The sequence below is a fragment of the Phocoena sinus genome, chromosome 8, assembly GCF_008692025.1.
Source record: "Phocoena sinus isolate mPhoSin1 chromosome 8, mPhoSin1.pri, whole genome shotgun sequence".
NCBI lineage: Eukaryota > Metazoa > Chordata > Mammalia > Artiodactyla > Phocoenidae > Phocoena > Phocoena sinus.
Window position 1 is genome coordinate 66340516 of NC_045770.1, and position 19828 is coordinate 66360343.

At 45.7% G+C, this 19828-nt stretch overlaps 1 long non-coding RNA gene across 1 annotated transcript; it reads left to right on the forward strand.

Annotated features, from left to right (window-relative positions):
• The first annotated feature begins 5857 nt into the window (after positions 1-5857).
• Positions 5858-12140, forward strand: LOC116758161. The gene is made up of 3 exons (XR_004351154.1): positions 5858-6097; positions 7102-7255; positions 8987-12140. It is a non-coding gene; the product is annotated as an uncharacterized LOC116758161 (long non-coding RNA).
• The last annotated feature ends 7688 nt before the right edge of the window (positions 12141-19828 follow it).

A 19828-nucleotide genomic window follows, 5' to 3' on the forward strand; every position in this document is an offset into this window, starting at 1 on the left:
CATCCTCCATCCCGCTCAAGATGGTCTTGTGGAGTTGTTCATCTCATCACACCACTGCTAGGCAGGACATCTTCTGTCTGCCCCTGCAAATCCACTCTATCCCACTCTTGGTCCTGGGGACTAACCTGTATGGACCACGACAATGGCCTCCCTTGGCTTCTAGCTTCTGGTTGGATCTGGCCAATGGGGAGTACCAGCTGGAGGTCAAAGGGGGAGGAAGGTGAGGTTGGGGTCTTTACGCCTCCTCACTGTGGAGTCCCCTTAAAGAAAGGCCACAGCTCCTCTCAAGGTGAACTTCGCATGACTCTCTCAGTAACTGCTCCTTCCCCTCCCCCCTTCCTACCAACAGCCCTCATGTTCCTTGCTTCAAGTATGGCATTATACTTACCCAAACCTTAGTAAATAGCCTTTCTGTTTAACACTCCTCAAATTTTCCTCATCTGAGTGTGTCATCTCTTTCTGTTGCATCCCTGAATGAATGATTCAGTTTTCTTCAAAACCACAGAGGTTCCCACAGACTTTAAAATAAAGTCCAAGTTGATGATCTTGGGATTCAAGGTTCTTCAGCACCCCATTTACCTTTCCAGCCTAGCTCTTGTCACCGGCCTTCACTTACTCTAAAATCTAATAAAAAGGAGTCATTCGTATTTACCCTCAGATACTTGCCCCTCTGAGCATGCTGTCCGTACACCTGAGCTGTAACTCTCTCTTTCTCGGCCTGAAGGTCTAGCACAGTGCCTAGTAGAAAGTAAACTCTCAGTAATTATACAGTGAATGAATAAATGAGTTTTTTTTTTTTTTGCGGTACGTGGGCCTCTCACTGTTGTGGCCTCTCCTGTTGCGGAGCACAGGCTCCGGACACGCAGGCTCAGCGGCCATGGTTCACGGGCCCAGCCGCTCCGCGGCATGTGGGATCTTCCCGGACCGGGGCGCGAACCCGTGGCCCCTGCATCGGCAGGCGGACTCGCAACCACTGCACGACCAGGGAAGCCCATACTTGAGAATTTTTGAGAACCTCACTTCCAGGCCCAATGTCATGCAAAGGCATATTTATGGGTACATGTGACTCAACTCTTAAGGCAACATATTTCATGCTAATGTAAACCCAGGCACTATACACTCTCCTTCCCTAAATTTTGGGGACAAGTGGCAAGGGGAAAGTGAGGAGGCTTCTAAACACAAACCAGCACAAGGTTGCATAACCCTGATCAAAGCTTGGGAAGAACAATGGCATCTTCCCCAAGCAGGCTGTCTCTGATGATCTCTGGATGAATCACCGTGGAAAAAATAGAGCGAAGATGTTCCAGAGAGCCAGACACGTAATCAAGTAGGAAAGTCGGAAAGTCTTTCCCTTCAGGGTGTTCTCATTTAGTAAATATTCCCCTGCTGTGAGCTTTCTTAGGACGGGATGCCCTGGTGAAAGGTAGGGGTGGAGCGGGAGAGGGGTGGGGCGGAGGAAGAGGGGAGAAGGGTCAGTGTAGCTCAGCCCACAGGGGAGGTTTCCTGGAGCCAGGGAGCTGAGTCCATCACCTAGATCCAGGTAGCCGAGTCCACGATCTGGAATGAGGGTATCGAGGCCCATTAGACAGGAGACCAGAGGGCCTGTAATGCTTTGGGTCTCCCCTCATTTAGGTGGGACAGCTAACAGAGCAATTCACCAATCCTTCTTACTCTGGGTTTGACTGTTGAAGAAACAATTTTCTGAAAATCGCATAAGGAATTCTGACTTGTGGGTCCCAGTGGGAAGGGGAGGCTAAGGAAGAGGATTTCACGTTTCCATTTTATACCGTTCTATACGAATAGCGTGCAGAGGTGTTATTTTTGAAAAATGCCAGAGAGGTTATCAGTGGAATTTTGGACCAATTGGTTTTTATACTTTATTTCTGTATTTAAAAAATAATAATAAATGTTACTGAAAATCAGTGCTGCTACTGTACCTCTAAGATTTCCAAGACAGCCCTGAGTTCAAATATTCTGTCCCTTTGGTCTCACACAACATAGAAATGTCCCAGAACTTCCGATAGCGTGTAAGAATCTAAATCTCCTCACCTACCTGAAAGTTGTGCCAAATCTCAAATCACACCTTGGTTCCTAATGTCTAAGATAGAAAATATGTTCAAATTTTTCATGTCTAGTAAGAACATTCACTTTTTCTTTCCTCTCTGAGAGTACCCTCCCAGCTGCTCAGACTGGTAATACATTAATTTTTTCAAGAATCTGAGGGTGCACACATGCTTCTATAGGGTTGTGTGAGTCTGCCGATCCCCAAGTTTAAGAATGTTTCCTCAGGCACTAGGAACATTCTGGGGCCACTCACCATACCTAAAAATGGAGGATAACTCCCCAAGTTGTCTCCAGTTATAGATGCAGAGACCTGGCCTCAGCCAGGGCTGCTGGTTTCCATTCCTGTTCCAGAATCTTATCTTTTCTATGGAGCTTCATCTTATCACATCTTAGTAACTACTGTCTCTCTTAAAGCAGAGGCAAGATGTTCCATTGATGACATGGCTGGAGCTTCTGAATCAAGCTTCTCCTGAAGGCAGACCTCTCATTAGATTTTGTTAAAAGCCAATAAATCCCCCTTTTTGTTTAAGAGTATTCAAGTTGGGATTTTTGCCTCAATATGAAGATCCCTGGGACTTCCTTGGTGGTCCAGTGGTTAAGACTCCACGCTTCCACAGCAGGGGGTGTGGGTTCTACCTGGGGACAAGATCCCGCATGCCAGCGAGGCCAAAAAAGAAGTAAATAAATAAATACAGGCTTGACATAGTGCCTGGTACAATGAAGCATTCAATAAATTAAAAAAAAAATTGTGGGGCATTAAATTAAAAAAAAAAAATTTCCTCAATGGCATGCTGTGCTGAAGGTAGCCTAGGTCCGTCCCAGGTCTCTGGGCCTAGTGAGGACCTAATGTCTCCTACTCCCTGCTTGTTCCCGGCTGCCATCGGCCCTCAGATTCCAGACATGACAGTGCCACCCTGCCACCAGCCCTGCTCAAGCCCCTGCCCTGTATAATCTCCCTTGGCTTCCTGTCTGATAGCTGGGGTCCCACTACCCCTTGGAATAACCTTCAGAGGACAACTGCCTTCCATGTCCTGACTAGATTAGTCTGGGAACCACAGTGAAATGAGTCTGAAGTCAGGGGAGTAATGGGCACAGCTATGGGGAGCTGTCACAGCAGAGGCTGGGACAGTGAGGCAGGGGTTGACGGGCCCCATAAGTGAAACATGGAAAGAAACAAAGACGCACACATATTGATTTCCCAGTAGAAGTTCTCCTTCCTGGAGCATCTCTTGGGACCAGCAATTCTGGGCCTGTGGCTTCCTTCCCTCAGCACAGCTGCTACAATTGTGCGACAGAGAGAGGGCAAGAGGCAGGCAACCACTTGGAAAACCATCTGTTAGTGTATCTAGTAAAGGTGAAGACATGCATATCCTTTGACCCAGCAATTCCACATTTAGGTATAAACCCTGGGGAAATACATGCACATGGCACCAGGATATACCTACCAAGAATGCCCACTACACCACTGTCATAACAGTCAAAACCTGAAAACAACTCAAAATGCTCACCAACGGTAGTATGGATAAATATATTTGATATACCCACGTAGCGGAATACTATACGGCTATGAAGATGAGGGTACTACAGCTGCATACAACAATGTAGATGACGCCCATACACACAACCGAGCAAAAGAAGCCAGACAGAAACCCCAGCGTGATTCTATTCATGTAAAGCTCAAAACAGGCAAAACAAAACTGTCTTTTTAGGACTGCAAACTTAAGTGGTAAAACTAAAAGAAAAAGAAGTAAATGCCATAAAAATCTAAGGGAGAGGGAGAGTGTGATCAAATAGAGATACGCCAAGGGCTTCAGAGTGCTAGCAATGTTTCATTTCTTGATGTCAGTGGTGAGTACGTGGGCATTTGCTTTACAGTTATTTATTAGAATGTATAAGGTTCTATGCACTTTTCTGTATGTATGCTAATTTTCAGAATTTAAAAAATGAAAGGGTGAGAGGGCTTTGTTTTTTTTTTTTTTTTTTTTGCGGTATGCGGGCCTCTCACTGTTGCGGCCTCTCCCTTTGCGGAGCACAGGCTCCGGACGCGCAGGCTCCGCGGCATGTGGGATCTTCCTGGACCGGGGCACGAACCCGTGTCCCCTGCATCGGCAGGCAGATTCTCAACCACTGCGCCACCAGGGAAGCCCGAGGGCTTTGTTTTAAGAAGAACTTGGATAAGGGTCTCACTCTCCAAGGCTCTCTTGCTTCAGAATCCGCCATCATGGTCCTAGAGGAGGGACATCCCAGCCTGGTCCTTGCATCCCCGCCCTGCCCCGAGAATCAGTCCCAAGGCCACCAGCAATGGCAGAAGCAACCTCATCCTTGACTAAGCCTGACTCAGCCATCCCTGATTGGTCTCCTGGGCTCTTGCATCGTAAGGATGTCATCGAGTGTGCTCTGTGGGAGACATTCTGTAATAAATTTCCTAGGATGGAAACCGAACGGAAATCAAAAGAGTTGTGCCAGATTGCCGGTGTGCAGCACAGCTGAGGAGCAGTCCTGATATGCTGGCCCAGGCTGGCGCCTGCTACGCATGTCTCATGTCTGGTTTCGTCCTCCTCCGCTTCCTCCGCTCAGGGGGCCGGTGTGCATGCCAGCTCTCTGAGTGAGCCAGGAGGGTCGCGTTTAGCTCAGGCACCTTCTCACCAAGACCCTTTCTGAGCATTCAGAGTGTTTCTCTCCACAGAACTCAGCATAAATAGAGCTAATAATAATAAATCATCCTGGCATAAATAAAGCAGGTGCCCGTGTCCGGCTGGTAGTAGGTGATGCATTGCTGCTCTGAGATGGGCAATGCTGAGGCTGGGACTGAGGAGGCCACTGCCCCCGAGGACAGAGCCTAGACTGAGTCACCCGTGAAGCCCAGGAGCTTTGTTCAAGGCACTCGGGTCCCTTGTTTGGGGCTTGGGGGGTGGTGAGGCCAACGTTGAAAAGACCCTAGTCTCTGGGACGCTGTCACCTGATGACTCGCTATGCAAATGGAATCAGACTTTCCTCCACATTTTTCTCCTTTGTCCCCAGCAAGGCAGGGTCAGAAACCCTGTACTCATCTCCTTTGCTAGGGATTTGTGGAGGTAGATCTTGGTTGCTGCCCCCTTTGCCCACTCCCTTGCCTGAAGTCACCTCTTCCTCTCCTTGGCCTCAGAGGTCACTGCTGCCTGGACCTGTGGATACAAAATCTCAGCTCAGATCAGGGGTCCTCCCCTCAGAGGCAGCTAGTAAGTTCCTGGGACCAAACACACTTGGCGAGACCTGAGCTTGGAGGAAGCTCAGAGCAGCCTAGGTAGGCTACAGTAAAAAAGAGGGATATAGGGACAGGCAGGCGAAGTCGGGAAGGACCCTCTATCACTGACTACAAATAGAAACGTCAGTTTGTGGTGCAATGAAATCACCATATATGGCTTGGGAGGAAATTCTCTGCAAGGAGCTGCATGCAAATAGGTCATCAAGTAATGGCAAAAATATGCAGCCAAATGGAGGTGCCTCTGCAGGGCTTCTGTGTCTCTAAGACTAAGTAAACTCAGGAAGACATAAGGACCCAGAGCTTCATGCCACAGAGGGGGGCCAGGAGATGCTCCCTCTGCTTCCCTGCCCAGCCCCCTGCCTCCTTCTTGCACCACCGGGACCACTCTGAATCTGACTAGCATCCTTGTTCCCTGTTGCTGAGAGCAGGCAGGGACCCAGAGATTGCCTGAGACACTTTCTGGTGACTAATGCAGTACTTGAACAGGAAACAGACTGGAAAGGGCTTAGGAGGAGCTATAAATAGCTCATGTCCTAAAAAATCTAACTTAGGAAGAAATGGAATTAACACACTGGAAGGAGAACAAGGAGATCACAGGCTCCAAGCAAGACCAAGACTTCTCCTGGGAAATGAGCTTTTCTCCCAGATGGAGCTCCATCTGCCTTGTACGAGTCAACTCCATCAAGTGTGCACTGCTCAGCCTTGAGGTTGACCAGCCAGCCCTGCCTGCCTGCCAAATGATGCCCTGAATTGTCTGTGGTTCTGGGGATCAAGCCTTGTAGGGATCATGTAAGGGCATGTGTGTGTGTGTGTGTGTGTGTGTGTGTGTGTGTGTGTAATGGGGGTCACTGAGACTCGCAGCTCAAGGACTATGAATGGTCTCACTTTTTGGGGAAGTAAAGAATTGAAAAAGTGTCAGGAATATCCCTTCTGCTTGCCTCAGTTTCCCCTCTATCCGTTAGGCTACAGCAATCCCTTTCCATCTTGAACCCAGTGAAGAGAGGGGAGAAAAAGCTAGGAGATCTAGCTTTAGAATGAATGGTGGGTCAGAAGACTGTGGTTCTAATACCAGCCAAGACACTCATTTGCTGAGTAACTTGGAGTAGATACTCAACTTCACTAAGACTGTTTGCTTTTCTATAAGATGGAGAGGTTGGTCTAGTTCAGTGAACTTCAAATCTTTGTCTTTTATTCATTCAAAGCTGCGTAACATTTCTTCAAGGAAAATCACAAGTCAGAGCAGAGCGGCCCTGGTTAAGGTGGGGACCTCACACGTAGACACATTTATTCCCTTTGTGGTAGCTGCTGAGAAGCCACCACAGAAACCCAGGGCTTCACAGAGCACCAGTTGAAAACCTCAAAGCTAGAGCACTTGACAAGGGTGACCGGTCACCTCAAAGCTACTCCTCACTGCTCTTTTCTCTTTACCTCAATGTAGAGGCTGGAAAACTAAAAGAATGAAAAGTAATACTGAGTGATAGAGATTTAACTAAAGATATCAATCAAAACAAAGGAGGGATTTCTATCTCACAGCCCCCAGGAAACTTCTTAATATCCTCATTGGATATGGGGATAGACCGACTGCAAAACAGTCACAATCTCCACCCACCCAGTATCCACACCCTCTGCAATGCAACTTTGTGATTCCTCCCATAAAGAAATAGAATTGATTTCTACACCCTTTGAGTATGCGCCTTTAAGAGTTGCTTTGAACAATATTTAGTGGAAGTGATAGCATGCCAGCTTCAAGTTTAGGTCTTAAGAATCCTTGTATCTTCTCCTCTGTCTGTTAGACCCCTGAGACCGGCCTGGGTTAGTCTGCTGGGGAATGAGAGGTCACATGGAGCAGAACTGACTCACCCCAGCTGAGCCCACGACAGAGCAGCCAGCCCCCAGCCGACCGCCTGAAGACACGTGAGCAAAGAGACTCAGGAGAAATAACAAACGGTAGTTGTTTTACAGCATACATTTTAGGGTAGCCTATTTCTGTTCCAGGTATCTGTTGCTGAGTAACAAAGCACCCCAACACTTAGTGGCTTAAAACAATTTAGCATATACTAATTTATTATGATCTCCGTGGTTCTGTGCCTTGACCAGTCTCAGCTGGGTGATTCCCACTTGGGGTCCTTCACATGCCTATAGTCAGAGGTCAGCTGGGGTCACAGTCATCGGAAGGTTCGACGACACCGGGTGTCTGAGATGGCTCACGTGGACGCCTGGCGCTTGGTGCTGGCTGTCGCCTAGGGGCTCAGCTGGGGCTGTTGACTGTGTGTGACATCTCCACGTGGTGTGGGCTTCTCACAACATGGCCACTGGGTTCCAAAGGGTTGTAAGAGGAAGTTGCCAGGCCAGTTAAGGGCCATGCCAGCTCTGGTATGGCATCGCTTCCTCCATATTTTACTGGTCAAGACAGTTATAGGGTCCTCCCAGATTCAAGAGGGTAAAGAAATAGATGTTACTTCTTGATGGGGAAATGGCAAGATCACATTTCAAAAGAGAATGTAGGATGAGAGATACTGTTGGAACCATCTTTTTTTTTTTAACCTTTTTTTTTTTCGTTTATTTATTTACTTATGGCTGCATTGGGTCTTAGCTGCAGCACACAGGATCTTTTGTTGCGGTGTGCGGGCTTCTCTCTAGTTGCGGGGCACAGGCTCCAGAGTGCGTGGGCTCCAGGGGGCATGGGCTCTGTAGTTGTGGCACACAGGCTTAGTCGCTCCGTGGCATGTGGGATCTTAGTTCCCCGACCAGGGATCAAACCCGTGTCCCCTGCATTGGAAGGTGGATTCTTAACTGCTGGACCACCAGGGAAGTCCCAGGACCACCTTTGGGAAATAAAATCTGCCATAGCTGAACAGCATTATTGTGGCAAAGGATAAAAGGACAGATTTGTTTTACATGGTTCCTTCTTCCCTACAGCACTGCTTTCTGTCCATCCTCTCACATAATCCCAGAGACTGGCAAGCACTGAGCAACTGGAGAGGAAGACCAGCAGAGCCCCTCTGAGCATTATCAGCTTATCTGGGCTCAGCAGGAAAGAATGCAGAGACTGAACAATGATCTCTGCCTGCCAAGAGGGGACGAGGGGGCCCAACTGGGAGGTATTAGCTGGTCCCCTTTACCCCTCTGTACCTGGGTTTTCCCTTTTTCATTTTTCTAAGGGCTATTCAGCATGGGAATGAGGAAATGTAATTGTCTAATTTAAAAAGTGAATTAATAGAGTCAATGCTAGTTAAGTGCTTTGTCAATACCTGGTGCCGTGGAGGGGAAAAGCAGACGATTAACAGGTTCAAGTTGAGATTCTCACCTTGTTACCCATACGGGGAGGCTGAAGATGTCAGTCTCTGCTCGCCTGAGCCAGGCCCACCTGCAGAGGCTGGAGATCTTCAACTGCCCTCTGTACCTTCTCCCAGGACCATCACCCAGTGAATAAGATCCCCATCTGTGCAATGGGAGAGGGAAGATTAATGTCTGTGTTCGTGACCCAAGTGGTCCTGAGGAAGCCCGTACGTAGGGACCCCACCTGTCTTCTCAGCTCCAGCCTTTCCCCAGCTCAATCTGAGCAGCCGGGCTTTTGCTCCAAGTCTCACAGGTTTCCCTGTGAATGGGGAGTCCCCTGGGCCCCATTTAGCTGGGACTTTAAGCTTTCACTCACTTCTCTCATCTTCCCCCTTGCAGGCAGCATCGTGCTCCTGAATCCAAAACCACTTCCTGTTTCAAAAGTCCCCTCAGAATTGAGATGCTGCTGCCCACCTAATGACAACGGCCAGAGACTCTTCCTGCCAGAGCCCCTGCCAGCTCTACAGCCAGCCGTCACCTCCCCGGAGGGCCCAGCCCTGCTACCCCTGTCCCCAGTGCCGATAGCTGAGCCCAGCAGGTCACGACAGGAAGCTCGCGGCTGCCTCCTGCGCTGACTTGGGCTTTGGCACCAGCACCCTGTCTGCCCTATTTCCTACTGATGGATAAACTGGACTGGTTTTTAATTAAGCCCATATCCCCGGAGAACCCAGGGTATGAGACAGCCTCATAGAACTTCAGCAGCTATCAGAGCAGGGCGGAGTGCTGGGGAGCTGGGAGCAGGAAAGAGGAAGGTGAAAGTGAAGTCCGAAGTCCAGAGTGGTTCCTTCCCGGCTGAGGTAATGCGCCTTTTGTAATGAGTAGCTCACCTGCCCTCTGTGCTCACAGAGAAGTCAGCCACTCCCGGCAGCCGCCACAGCTACACCCACTGCACATACACACTCATCCCAACCATCCATCCATCCACTGAGCGGTGGGGAGCATCTTTGAACAATACCCCGCAAATCAAGCAAAATAAAGGGAATTATATCCACTGTAATATGTGCATATAATAGAATATCTGAACAGAGGAAAAAAAATTTCAGGGGTTCCACGCTTAGAGAGAAATAATTTCTATATTCTGGAAGAGGCTTTTTGTTTTGGGTTCTTTTTCTTCAAATAATGTTTAACCAAATTATACTCTTCAGATCATCTCTCTGGTGCTCCCTTTGGTCTTTAGCTGAGCCCTTCTCCCAGGCTACAGAGGTCATGAGGGCGACATGGCTTTTCTGTCCCCATCTTAAAGGGCAGGGCTACCTTGGTTATCGGGTTCAGGATTCTCCCCTTCACTCTACACCCACTAGGCCTCAAAGAACCGTGCCTCCCCCTTCAGAGAGGATCCTCAGCTGTGAAAGTCTGACCTTCTCCTCTCCTTCCTCCCATGGTAAACAAGAGCACCCTGGCAAGACAGCTGCAATGGGGCTTCTAGACTCCCAGCACCCCGGGACGCAGACTCTAGGAAAGGGAGGAGGAGGGCAGGTCTGGAGCCTCCATCTCCACCCGCCTCCTTCCCTCTGCTCTCCCTGGTGTTTCTCTCTTGGCTTCCTCCTTCCCTCCTCTTCTTGCTGCCCTCCCTCCTCTCCTCCCTTCTGTAACAGGCAGAAGTGGGTATATGGCACTGGACTTGGATTCCACGGTCACAGGTACATAGAGCTTGGCTCACGACTCCATCAGAGACTGTCTGTGTGACCTTGATTGGATGAGTCACTTTAGCTCCCTGAGCCTTTATGGAGATGATAATGCCACTCAGGTGAGGACTAAATGGGTTCAGATCTTAAGTATTGAACCCAGGGCCTGACACAGGATACATTCTTCATGAATGTTCACCAACTAATCTGCATCAGGTAAGCGCCTATTGTGCGCCGGACACCAAGGGCCCAGAAGGGAGCAGGGAGAAGTCTTTGAAAAAGTCTTTGTTTTAATCTGTTAATAATATATTGTAATGATCATTTTTATAAAAGGTATAAGGAGGGCTTCCCTGGTGGCGCAGTGGCTGAGCGTCCGCCTGCCGATGCAGGGGACAAGGGTTCGTGCCCTGGTCCGGGAGGATCCCACGTGCTGCAGAGTGGCTAGACCCGTGAGCCATGGCGGCTGAGCCTGCGTGGCCACAGCAGTGAGAGGCCTGCACACCGCAAAAAAAAAAAAAAAAAAAAACGGTGTAAGGAAACTAAGTAGCTTCCACTGCCCAGCACTCAGGGACCAGATTTCAAGGGCTCCTGCAACCTTAACAACACAGAGTAGACTGGTGGCTGGAATGAAGTCAAAACCAGATCCTGCGGCAAATTATACCTCCATTCAGTCTACAGAGCTAACGGTTTGCATAAAATCTACCATTTCTCCAGGAGGCAGCAATCTCTAAAACAGGAGGAGATCACAAGTCTGATGGCCTGCACTTCTATCTTGGAAGACAGCAAGCTCAGAGCCCCGTGCAGGCCTGCAGAGCCACCAGTGTTGGGCTGTTCAAGGGTCCCAGGGAATGCCTCCTCCAGAGAGGTTAGGCTAGTTTTGCTTGCTGTGCCAGCTCTGACTAATTTGGGAGCTGCCTAAAGGGCCAGGTTGGGAAGGAAGCCCAGAGCCCCAGGCTCGGAGGTCTTGCTTTAGTGGACTAGCTCTACCTGCCACTGTGGGATTAGGAAGTGGGAGCTTGTTTACCATCCCTGGGTTAGCCAAGCCTCAGCAATCGGTTTGAAGAGCTTACTTTCATTTCCTGCTATTCGACTCTGCTCACACCCAGTGATCACTTTCTAGACGCGCTTTACTCTTCCACTGGAAATTTCTTTGGGAATGACGCTCTGCGGTTCATCGCCACATCCCACACAAAAGGAAACCTGAATCAATGGAGAGCTCTACCTGACCCATGGATTGGATGATGCAGTACCATAAATATGAGGATGTCTCCCAAATTAATATATACATCTAATGAAATGCTCACCAAAAGCTCAGTAAGGATTATCCTAGACCTTTACAAGCTGGATCTAAAATTCATACGGAAGAGAAAAGGCCAAAGAATGGCCAAAATGATTTTGAAGAAGAACAAAGAGGAGAGACTGACCCTGCCAGTTATTAAGACCTATTACAAAGCCATTGACATAAAGGAATTAGTGCAGGAATGGACAAATAGACCAATGGAACAGAACAGAGGCCCAGAAATATACTCACATGTATCTGAATACCTGATACATGACAGAGGTGACATTAATAAGGAAAGGACAGACCATTCAATAAACAATGTTGGGTAATTGGTTATCCATATGGAAAAGTCACAATTCAAGATGGAATGCAATTGGGCTTGACCTATATACACTACTATATATAAAATAGATAACTAATAAGAACCTACTGTATAGCACAGGGAACTCTACTCAATACTCCATAATGACCTGTATGGAAAAGAATCTAAAAAAGAGTGGATATATGTATATGTATAACTGATTCACTCTGCTGTACAGCAGAAACACAACATTGTAAATCAACTATACTCCAATAAAAATTAATTACAAAAAAACCAGAAAACAAAAAGTGGAATGCAAAATAAAAACAATTTTTTTTAAGTAGAATGTAAAACTTTTTGGAAGAGACTGTAAACATAAGATTATAGATTTATGACATTGGTGTAAGGAAATGTTTTTTAAAATAGAGAATAACAAACCCACAAGCCATAAAGGAAACAATAAATTTGCCTAAATTAAGATTACAACTATTGTTCCAGAAAAGACACAATAAACCAAGTAAAAAGACTCGTCAGAAGCTCTATCCAGAATATATCAAGAACTCCCACAATCAGTAAGGAAAAGGCCAGCCAGGAGGATAATCAACAAAGGGTGTGAATTAGAAATTCACAAATAAATGACACCAGGTGTCCAATAAACATAAGAAGCTTCACCTCCACAGTAATTGGGGAAATGCACATTCAAATCACAATGAAGTATCATTTCATCCCCATCAGACTGGCAAGACCTTTAAAGTGTGGGCAGCAGTGGTTCATGCTGGATAGAACGGCAAAGATAAGAGTAAACGGTACAATCACTTTGGAGAGCAATGTGTTACTAGTGAGTAAAGTTGAGAAGGAATATCCCTTATGATCCAGAAATACCAATTCTAGATTTACAGGACAACTCTTATACACGTACACAAAGAGACATATGTAAGAATGTTTTGCAATATCAATTATGGAAGCAAAAAAATATCTATCAACAGGGGAATGAGCAAATAAAGCGTGGTGTATTCACTCAGTGGTGTGCTACTCAACAGTCAAAACAAATTAGCACATCCTCATGAGTAAATCTCAAATATAAACATGGATAAATTTCAAAAACATAATGTTAAGAGAAAAAACAAATTGTCATTTCATATAGTATGAATCTATATCAAGTTAATATGTTTAAAAATGTGAAAAACAGCACAAAACATTGTTTAGAAATACATGCTTATGTAGGAAAAGTACAAAAACATATTAGAATGATAAACATTAAAGTCATGAGGAAATGGATGCCTTTAACAGCATGCATTAACTATAATATTTATGTTTTTAAAAAGAAAAAATTCATCTGAAGCAAGTATGGCAAAGTAAGATTCATTAACGCTGTATGGTGGGTACACGAGTGTTTGGTGTGTAATACTTTATTTTCTTATGTTTGAAATATTAGGAGAAAAGCCCTCAGGTCCCTGGTCTCTGAGTTTCCCCCAAATGCATGGTTATGGCTTGGGAAAGCAAAAGGCAGAAATGTTTTTTGCCCTTGTATTATATCCAGTAGTGTTCCTAGAGACTGTGCATCTCCTTAACGCACTTCTCACCTACGATGTTCATTGACTTCGAAATCACCAATGCAACACGAGCAGAGTGCCATACGCTGAGGAAACAAAAATTAAGAGCGGTCCCTCTTCTATGTAGGAGCTTGTAGGCTATTAGAGGAGACAGGCAGGTGAAGGATCTTACTGTGATAAATGCTAAAACTGAGGTGTGCTTAAAGGTTTATGGCTTTATTATTTAAAAAAAAATGTGTGGGATACCACAGTAGGAGGGAGTTATTCATACTTCATTCTGCCAAGGGGATGGGTACAGAAAAAGCAAGGAGCTGGGCTTTGAAACTTGAGTAGGAATTTGCAAGACAAAGAGGATGAGGAGAGTATAGAATGAGAGAAGCAAACAAGGCTTGGCGTGCCTGTTGTGTTACAGGGCTGGAGGGCAGCATCCTGATTGGACGTGTGCTTCAGAAAGAACCTTCTGGCAGTGGTAGAGGATGGAAAACCCGAATGAAGGTGGGGAGATTGGTTAGGAAGCCATTGAAGAACTGTTTCAATGGGAGGTATTGAAAACCTTAACTACGACACAGTGATTTTGGTTATAGATTCCCTGCAACACTACAAATTAACTAAAGGTGGGGCAATGGCTTAATCAGCTTTTGTTTATCTGTGTGTACCCCACCGCTCCTACAGGTGTACCCTGCATAGGACAGGAGCTCAATGAATACAAGTTGAGTGGAAGGGAGGGGGACAGGAAGCAGGCAGCCCACCCCCCCACTTTGACAGATAAGAGGGCTGACAGTAGGAGAGGAGTGATGTTTTCAAGGACATCCTTAGCTAGAAGCTTACTGTCTCCCCCTAAAACAGCAAAGAGCCATGCAGCCACTCTGCTAACAAATTAATAAGCACGTGGGTTTTAATTTATTTTATTATTTTTTTGTTTTTATTTTTTTTTAGCAAGTAGGTTTTTAAAGACAAAGCCTAGACAGGTAAATTTCCATTACAACCAATAAATCTGTGTTCTTCATGAGGAAGTGCTTTCTTTTCCCCTTAGGCAGAAAAAGAGTTCCTTTAAAACAGGCTAAATTCCCTGAGAAGAATAATACAAAACAATAGCCCTTTACCTGGCCTGGATCCAAATAACAGGCTCTATTCAGGTGACTCTGAAAACACCTGATTGTGTGCCAGTTGGTGCTGTGAGCAGGGCAAGCCCAGCAGTAATGAGGACTTTACAAGTCTTTTGTTCTGCCACCAAGCAGTAATTGGCTCTCCACCCCAACATAGTAAACTTCCAGCCACCTGAACAAAATTAACCTACATTAACAGGCTGCATGCAAAGCAAAACCACCTCCACAGAGCACACAGGTATGAAGATCTCCGTGACTCCTCTGGCCTGGAGGGAGGCCCAGTTCTCTGGTAGGAATAGATGAATGAATGAAGGTAGAGGCTGACACTTACTGCGTGCTTGCTGTGTACCAAGCCATGTTCTGAGAATTTTACCTGTATTAACCCTGAACTCCTGACAACATCACTGTGATGTAAGTGCTATCGTTATTAACATTTTATAGATGAGGAAAGAAGGCCCGGAGCAGTTGAATACCTACCCTGGGTCCCATCAAACCAGGATTTGGACAAAGGCACTCTGGTTCCAGAGCCTGAACTTTCTTATACTTTGTATTCAGTACAAGGTGCCTTGAAGGAAAGAAATACGTATGAAGATGGTATGAACCTGTCCCATTCATTCATTCATTTGTTCATTATTTAATACTTAGGGCTTACCGTGTGCAAGGCAGAGGGGATAACAAACATGATTCTTGCCATTAAGATGCTCTGAGCCCAAAGACAGAGCCAGGCCAGGAATATGATGGCATGAAGAACTCTGGTAAATTGGAAGGTGCTGACCTGGGGAAGCAAAGATGAAGCAGCTTGCCTTGCTTAAAGTGGTTCTCATGCTTCACTCTGCATTGAAATCACCTGAGATCTTTAACAATGACTGAAGCCTGGCTCCCACCCCCAGTCTTTATGATTTAATTGGCACTAGGAGGTTTAAAAAGCTCCCCAGGTGATTCTAATGTTCAGCAACATTTGGGGAACTGGCTTAAAGTGTCATAAATTGGTTTACAAGTAACACAAAACCTAACTCAGACTTAAGCAAAAAAAGAAAAGGAGGGGCACTGGCTGAATGTATTGGCTTACATTTTAAAAAGGGACAAAGGCAAAAGGTACAAACTTCCAGTTATAACATAAATGAGTCATGGAGACATAATGTACAGCATGGTGAGTATAGTTAATGATACCATATTATGTATTTGAAAGTTGCTGAGAGATTAGATCTTAAAAGTGCTTATCACAAGAAAAAAAATTTTTTGTAACTATATATGGTGACAAATGTTAACTAGGCCATCATTTCACCATAGAGAAATATCTGATCATTATGTTGTACACCCAAAACTAAAATAATGTTATATGTCAATTATACCTCAATTTTTAAAAAAAGGAGAGAGAGAGACAAAGGGTATATGGTTTTGAGGGTTTGATCCAAGCCTCAAAAGATGTCACCAGAGTGAGGTTTTCCTCTTTCCCCAGTGATGGCTGTATTCACAGGCTCCCCTTGGTTGCAAGCTGTAGCAGTTCTGGTCTCTGTACCTTGTATCTTCATGTCTGTTGCAAAGAAGAGGTCTGATTTCCTCTTAGCTCAAATAAAGCCCAGGATTGCATTTCACTGACTGACTGGGGTTTGAACCAATTACTGGGGCCGGAGAGGTGGAGACTGCTGATTGGCTCAGGCTGGGTCATGTGTCCCATCTCTGGGGCCAGGAATTAGAGGCAGCTTCACCTAGAAGCCCATGGTGGAGAGTGGAGGATTTGTGGCATGTCCTGGCATGTTCTGGGAGCTGAGGCTCAGGAGGTAGGGCCAGATAGGGTGTGGGTGTATTTTCTAAGGAGACAGATGTTTACAGAGGAGAATGAAATGATCACTTTTGTATTTTAAGAATATAACTTCCCTGGTGGTCTAGTGGTTAAGACTCTGCCCTTCCAATGCAGGGGACACAAGTTCGATCCCTGGTCGGGGAAGTTCCACATGCTGCGTGGTGTGGCCACAAAAAAAAAAAAAAAAAGACTACAACTCTGACAGTTATGGAAAGGATGTACGTGGCTAAACAGGTTATTGTAGTTGTTGAGAGAAGAGAGGTTGGGGACCTGAACTAAGTGGCCATAAGCAAGGATAGGTGGGTGGGGACTCAAGAGATGTCTCTGAACTATATTAACGGAATTTGTTATCCAGTTGGAAAAAAAATTTAGAAAAAGAGAGAAATCGCAGATGACTGAAAATTCTAGTTTGAGAAATTGGGTTGTTGGAATACCATTAGTGAAGTTAGGAATATAGATCATTAAGTGAGTTTTGAACAATTTTCGGACGTGTTGAATTTGAGATATGTCGAGGAAGCGGGGGCAGTGGATGCGATCGCCCAAGGAGAGAGACGGAGGCAGAAGAGTGGGAAGAACACTTGCCAGCACGGGGGTGGGGGTGGCCAGGAGGCCCCGGTCACCCAAGAGCCTGGGTACAGGGTATAGGGTGAGGGAGCCTGGAGGATGCAGACAGACCAAGCATGGATGGATCACTCTTCAAGTCTGATGATGAGACTGTGAGAGCCGTGGCTAAAGGAGCTGTGTCAAATCATTTTCATGTTTGTTCTGTAGTTTTCTGTTTTTATTAGTTTTGTTTCCTCTTTCTAAGTTTGATTTGGTCTGTTTGATGAGAGAGGTGTGACCAGGCTGTCGGGAAAAAAATTAAAAGAGAGAGAAAGGCTGAAGAGAAAATGATTTTCCATAAAGACGGAAAGCAGATAAGTGGTTACCAGGGGCTGGAGAGAGGGAGAGGGAGAGGGATGGCTTAATGGGTGCGAGGTTTCCTTTTGAGGTGATAAAAATGTTCTGGAACTGGATAGTGGTGATAGTTGTACAACGTTGTAAATGTACTAAATCCACTGAGTTTTACACTTTGAAATGGTTGAAATGGTGAATTTTTTGCTATGTGTATTTTAAATGTCCCATTCCCCAGACACACACAGACATACACACGCACACACACATCGTGATTTTATATACCTTTGCTTGGTGGGTTTTATGTGGATCATTTCATTTAATCCTAACAACAAAAATGAATACAAACAAAATCAATACAACTTTGTAACTACTTGATGATTCCCATTTTACACAAGAGAAAACTGAGGTTCAGAGAGATTGATGATTTTATCCAAGATCACACAACGAGATTAGAGATTCCAATCCAAGCTGATTTAACTACAAAACCCAAACTCTTAAACCCTCTCTCATACTGCCTCTCTAGCTACACGATTTCACAGGTGTGTATATTGATAATATGAATGGATCCATATTTAAGGTGCTGATGATCCAAATCTCTGAGTGATAAGATTATATAGTTTATATTATTCTTTTTGATTGGGCACAGTTTTTGTTTAAAAAAAGATAAAGACTCTTTATTTTTATTTTATTTTATTTTTCCCTTTCATCACTTTAAATATATCTTGCCACTCCCTTCTGGCCTTCAGAGTTTCGGCTGAAAAATCAGCTGATAACTTTATGGCGATTCCCTCATCAAGGGTTGTTACGTGTACTTAACAGGAAGAATAGGAGAAAAATTCACCCACTCCGTCTTCCCAGAAAAAAGCCTATTTTTAATGTAAGGAAGAAAAAGATTCTAGAGATACAGCACTTCTCTGAAGGAGACATTAAGGAAACAACTAGAGAGGATGTAAAACTTCACAGGGACACAGATGAGTCTATTTGCAGAATGTGGAAGGAGCATGAACCAAGGCAATAAGGAAGAAGGGGGTGACCCAGGGCACAGTCTACAAGGGAATGACTGTCATTTGTGGGTGGAAAGGAAGAGAGGGAACAGCAGGCACGAAGCCCTGAGGCCAGGAGGGGGAGGGTCTGGATCCAATCGGGCCATGTTTCATGGCACCTCTTTCCCAGGCCTCCGTCTGCCGCCCACCCCACCCCAGGTCCTTCTTCTCCTACTCTGCGCTGAGTGAACCACTCATCATAAATTTGCTTTACTCCTTGCCATTCACGGGGCAGCCACAGCCTTGTTCTGAGATGCTTTCCTCATTCTCAGGGGAATAGAAAACCTCGAGGGCTGGGCTCTCAGGCATTCTTAGAAGGCCACTGTGGCCATGCCTTCCTGCTTTGTCCTGGGATCCTGTGACTTGGGCACAAACCCAGAGCAGTCCTCACTCAATCACTTCTTTGATTTTCACCCAGTTAGACTGTCAGGGCTTGTTGGCCAGTGGGAGGGTGCTGAGTGGTGAACTGCGCAGAGAAACGACGATTGCATTTCTTTGGACCAAAAGTCAAATTTCTTTTCTGACATGCCTATGCAGAGAGGGATCAGACCCCTTCAGATGAGACCAGTTTGCCTAACAAACAACTTGCCTGATGACCAGCAGGTCTACAACTTATGCCCTCTTGACAGTGTTTTTACATCTTTGGGGCTGCACCCAACCCTTTGTTTTCGCCATGTGTTTGACATGTTAAACATTTTAAACTAGCATGTCTAAGAGTCTTTCCTATTTCTTTTTTTTTTTGGCCTCACGGCATGGCTTGTGGAATCTTTGTTCCCCGACCAGGGACTGAATCCGGGCCACCCCAGTGCAAGTGCCAAGTCCTAACCACTGGACTGCCAGAGAATTCCCTTCCTTTTTTCTAATAAGAATAGATCACATTTGCAGTAATTTTATAATTAATGAGATACGTGCTTCTGATAAGTTTCAGAGTGACCAAGTGGTCAGAGCTTAGGCTCAGGAGCTGGAGAGGCCGGAGTTTAAATCCTAGTTCTGCCAGATACTAGGACATGGTATTTAACCTTCTTGATCTTTGGTTTCTCCAAGTGTGATGGTTACTTTTATGTGTCAACTTGACAGGTCACAGGGTACTCAGATATTTGGTTAAATATTATTTCTAGGTGTGTCTGTGAGTGTGTTTTTGGATGAGATCAGCATTTGAATCCGTAGACTGAGTGAAGCAGATGGACTTTCCCAATGTGGGTGGGCATCATCCAGTCCTTTGAAGGCCTGCATGGAAAAAAAAGACGGAAGAAGGGAGATATCACTTTCTTAGCCTGACTGTTGAGCTGGAATGTTGGTCTTCTGCCCTTGGACTGGGACTCACACCATTGGCTCCCCTGGTTATCAGGCCTTCAGACTTGGTATGAAACTACACCACCTGCTTTCCTGGGTCTCCGGCTTGCTGACAGCAGATCATGGACTTCTCAGCCTTCATAATCAAATAAGCGAATGTCTCACGATAAATCTATCTATATCTAATCTCTTATTGGTTCTGCTTCTCTGGAGAACCCTGACTAATACACCAAGTATAAAATTGGGTTAATAATCTCAGTCCCTAATCCTAAGAAGT